This window comes from Neomonachus schauinslandi, chromosome 3, assembly GCF_002201575.2.
Source record: "Neomonachus schauinslandi chromosome 3, ASM220157v2, whole genome shotgun sequence".
NCBI lineage: Eukaryota > Metazoa > Chordata > Mammalia > Carnivora > Phocidae > Neomonachus > Neomonachus schauinslandi.
In genome coordinates, this window is record NC_058405.1 from 31,875,502 (window position 1) to 31,880,889 (window position 5,388).

The window sequence follows — 5,388 nt, forward strand, 5'->3', positions numbered from 1 at the left end:
CATCACTCTCCCATGTGTATCTTTATCAAAGTGTTTATAAAACTCTCAATTTTACACCTAAAATGAAACACTTAACTTGAAAAAGATGCACGTGAAGGTTATAGTTCAAGGAGTTGAGATGTAAAAATCCAATGTGGAAAGTTAAAGAAGCAAGGTTATTTAATTTATATAAAAATGTAGTAGCCTCGAGGCTAGAGAGATATAGTAGCACATTTCTTGTGGTGTACCTGCCCAGGCCATATTCACTTTCTTTAAGAACAGATACCCCTCTACCCACCACCAATAGCCCAGCCCTGTTTGCATTACAGAACCTTACCCACTTCTCCCTGGCGATGCTGAGTGACCAAAAGAGTGAACACTTGGCTCAGGAATGTTCCATCCAGACACGGGGTTAGGCCAATAGGTTCTGTAACAGGGATTTTATATGTGAAATACGCCATCCTGTATTTCCACTTTCCAGTGGTTCTATTTCTTTTTCTCAAATCCTTCTGCTATTTTTGCACAGGGAAGGGCAGGGAGAAGGGAAAAGCTTCTAGCTTTTCTGGGCTAATAGATTCAGGTTCAAGGGTATGTTTTCTGCCCTGCAGAGGAGCCCTTCATTCATGTCACCAGAGCCACAAGGCACTTCTTGGGCAGGAGGGTAGAAATACCTGATCAAGGGAGCAAGGCGGATGGTCGTGAGCAGGGTGCTATAAGCTGGAAGGGTGGCTTTATGAGAATTAGAAAAAGGCACCCCCTTTGCATAGAGGGAGAGTAGTAGGTACAAACCTGGCCAGTTAACCAGTGCCTTTTGCAAAAGTCAGAGACCCTTTTCCTCCAGATTGAGGCAGCACAATGCTAGGGCACGTGGCTTGGTGAATGTAACACAGTTTGGATTTGGGTCCCATTTGCTCTTCTGGCCAGAGGTCTTTGTGCAGTGCGCTTGTGACTCTATTGTAGACAGAAGCAACGTGCATGCGAATCACTTCCCACAGCCTCCATGTTCCAAGGTGGGGTTTTGAAAGTGACTGAGATTTCCTGGGCTATTAAAGAGGGTGAGGAGTGCTAGAACCAGCCACTTGGCACAAGGCACCCAGAGACTAGGAAAGACAGATTTTATAGAGAAGTTACACATCTAGCCAGGGTTCCAAGATTACCAGTTTGAGAAACAATTACCTGGTTTCTTGGGTTCCCATTATACCTTGGGTTTTGGAATTTGCTTTGGTGCTGTAAATTTTCACACAAGGGTTTTAGTAAATTGAAGTTATTTGGCCAGCATGGTAGCAACTTTTATTCCCACATTTGGATGCAAGCTTCTCCCATATTTCTCTGTAAACAAACTCTTTCGACAATGTTACTTTTATGCAGTGCTTTAGTAATCAGTAATCTCATGCACTCACACCAATGTAGTCAAAGTCATACTATGTTCTTGTGAAATTCATTTATTATAATAATCTTCATGAGGTTTCCTGAATTCCTAGATCATCTATACTAATTAACTCATAGTGTTTCTAGTTAAAGATTGACCATGTCAGACCTGTCACATGAAAAGAAAAGATGTGAACTAAAGGAAGCTTGAGTTTCCAGAAATCAAGTTTATTTGGGAATAGCAGAGAAATTGCAATTTAGGACCCATGAATTGCAGCAAGCTACAGGCTACTCCAACGGGATTTTGGGCAGGTTGCTTTTATGGGCAAAGAGTGCCAAAGGGGAGGGGAGTCCAGTCAGGGTCCATGCAGCTTGTTCGTTGGCTAGAAGATGGGGAGAGATTCTTGGCAGATGCTCATTGGTCTGAAGATAAGTTTCAATTTCCCGTAAATCAGGCATTTACAGGAAATCAGCCTCTCAGTCTTAGAAAAACAAAACTTAGAGGGCTCATGGGTGAGATTCTCCATTCTATATTCTTCGGTTCCACTTTGATTAAAATCCTTTCTTGGGGCACCTGGGTGGCTCAGTCGTTAAGCATCTGCCTTCAGCTCAGGTCATGATCCCAGGGTCCTGGGATCGAGTCCCACATCGGGCTCCCTGCTCGGCAGGAAGCCTGCTTCTCCCTCTCCCGCTCCCCCTGCTTGTGTTCCTGCTCTTGCTATCTCTCTCTCTGTCAAATAAATAAATAAAATCTTTAAAATAAAATAAAATAAAATAAAAAAATAAATAAAATCCTTTCTCACTCCCATGACAGTCTTGGAGAAAAAAATAGTTCTCTTGTCAAGTAAGTTTGGAAAAGACTGCGTAATATACTTCTCTCTTCATATTATCTTCTCTTTCACATTATTATAATCATCTTAGGGTTTATGAAAATTACTCTAATAGCCCTTTAAACCCTGCTTAACTCAGAATGACCTAGACTTAATTGACTCTGAAACTCTTTGTTCCTGTGGAACTGTTCTAGGAACATAATTTGGCAAATGTTCTAGATTTTGGATTCTTGCACCGAAGATAATGAAGGAACATTTTTTTCTGGACTGTAAAAAAGTCATATACTTTCAGAATGGTTTATTTTCTTATTTGGGAAATCATTTCTTCCTCTTTTAAAACAATTGACTGTGGGCTTCCATTTTCTCAAGTGACCTATGCTTGTCTGGCTTTTTTTTTTTTTTTCCCCTGACAGAATGGGAGAAGATATTTGCAAATGACATATCAGATAAAGGGCTAGTATCCAAAATCTATAAAGAACTCATCAAACTCAACACCCAAAGAACAAATAATCCAATCAAGAAATGGGCAGAAGACATGAACAGACATTTTTCCAGATAGCCAAATGGCCAACAGACACATGAAAAAGTGCTCAACATCCCCCGGCATCAGGGAAATCCAAATCAAAACCTCAATGAGATACCACCTCCCACCAGTCAGAATGGCTAAAATTAACAAGTCAGGAAACGAGCGATGTTGGCGAGGATGTGGCTTTGTTTTTAATACTTGCTCTATTTGAATAAGTTATGATTGTTTACCATCCCTTCTGTTCTTTCCAATGAAAAATAGTTTGGGAGAATATTTTCATCTTTTCACTTATGCTTAGATAGCCCTTTGCCATGTACAGAGTATTTTCACATTTATTATCTTATTGATCGTTACTATGACACAGTCATTTTAAACAACCTTGCAAATGGTATTTAAAAATCATTAGGGCCATTAATATTCTATTTAGTCTGCAAAAATTTGAAATGGCTGACTCCTTCATATCACAGAACTAAGAGAATATAAAATTTTGCCTGTAGCAAAAATGCTCAGAGCTTTTATTTAAACACAGATTATTAGACTCCAGTGAAAACTAACAAGAAAGGAAGTTAAAGAGTGGGAGACTTGTTTACTACAGTTAGTGTTAGAATAATGCCTTTTAAAAGTTGTGCTTCTCCTAATTTATTTTAATTTCTGGTCATACCATTTTCCAAGCCCATTATATATAATATATTCTCAAAGATTCTGGGATTCAAGTCATCATAGTCTCTAGTAACCTCCAGCAAATAAATATGTAAGTGAAAATATTTTTTATGCTATCTTTAATTTACCCAAAAGCTTATGAGAGGGAATATTATATTTAGAATTGTCTTCTAACTATAAAGTCAAGGATTTCTTAGTTGTTTTATTTTCCTGGTTTCTGTTAGAAATAATATATATCTGTTGACTGACTCAATAACAAAGTGATAGTTAGCAAACTGCTGAAATTTATACCTTTTACACCTTTCCTCTGTTGTCTTTAGTACATAATATGTTTACGTTAAGTCTGAACCAGTTGCAGTTAGCTCTTTAAAGATTCCTATTGAATTTATACCATTTTCGCAACTTTATTAAGGTATGTATAATTGACAAACAATAAATTGTGTATGGTTAAAGGGTACAATTGATGGTTTTTGATATATGCATACATGTATGAATTGGTCACCATAATCAAGATAACAGACATTTCCTTTAACCCCCCCCCCAAAAGTTTTCTTGTATCCCTTTGCAATATCTCTCTCTCCCCTGTCCCCAGGCAACCACTGACCTATTTTCTGTCCTTATAGTTTGGTTTGCATTTCTAGAACTTTATAAAATGAAATCATGCAGCATATACTTTTTTGTGTCTAGCTTCTTCATTCAGCATAATGATTTTGAGATTCCTTATGTTGTTGGGTGTATCAGTAGTTCATTCCTTCTAAAAACATCTTTTGAACATAAAAGGTATTTTTGAGCATATATTGTTGCTGAGTAGTATTTTATTATATGGATAGTTTATCTCTTCACTGTTGCTTGCAATGGTTTTTTTTCTAGTTTGTTTTTTGCTTTTATTTTTGGCTATTGTGAATGAAGATGCTATGGAAAATGTACCTAGCAATAAGTAGAATGGTTGGATAGTCTGGTAGGTGTATATTTACCATTTTTAAAAAGAATTTTCACAATATCACTTGTGATAACATCTCAGTGGATTGTGATCAGAATATTGATCATAAATCCAAAAAATATCTTGAGCATATATTACATGCTGGGTACTACGCCAGGAGCTGAGGATACAACAGAAATAAAAATAGACATCTTGCCTATTTTCATGTGGCTTATAGTTACATGAAATAACTATAGTTAACTCAATAGCTATTCTAATAACTGTGTAATTGTACAATTACACACATGCTTTGAAGGGAAGAAAGTGATTCTGTGCATCACTATTATACAGTAAACTGAGTCCTATACCTGGAAGTGATAATTTCAGGTATCACATGACTCTAGGGGGAATTGATAATCAAAGATAAATGGGGATAAACTAGGCAATGAGCTGAAGGATATGGAAGGTGGAAGAACATTTCAGAAAGAGGGAGCATCAGGGGCTCCTGGGTGGCTCAGTCGGCTAAGCATCTGTCTTCTTCTCAGGTCATGGTCTCAGGGTCTTGGGATTGAGCCCCGCATTGGGCTCCCTGCTCAGCGGGGAATCTGCTTCTCCCTCTGCCTTCTGCCCCCTGCTTATGCTCTGTCTCTCTCAAATAAATAAGTAAAATCTTAAAAAAAAAAAAAAAGAAAGAAAGAAAGAAGGAGCATCACGTGCAAAGGTAAAGGGAAACAGGTACATCTGAGGATCTGAAAAAGTCCAAGTGGCTGGAATAGAAGGAGGTAGGAATCAGATAATGCAGGTCCAGGGAGGTCCTATTCATGATTGGACCTTTATTTCAAGAGAATGTGGAAGTGTTTAAAACAGGAAGATAATATGTTCTGATTTGGATTTTGAAAAGAATACTCTGGCTGCAGTATAAAGAACAGACGATAGGAGGGGTTAGAATGGATGTGGAAGATGAGATAGGATGTGGAAGACCAGTGCCAGCATGAACTGAGGTGCTATGCAAGGTAATAGCACCAAATAGGTGGATTTGAGTGCTGTTTGGGAGATAAAATTGACAGATATTGTAGATAGGTAAGGTAAGGGGTACAGTGTAAAAA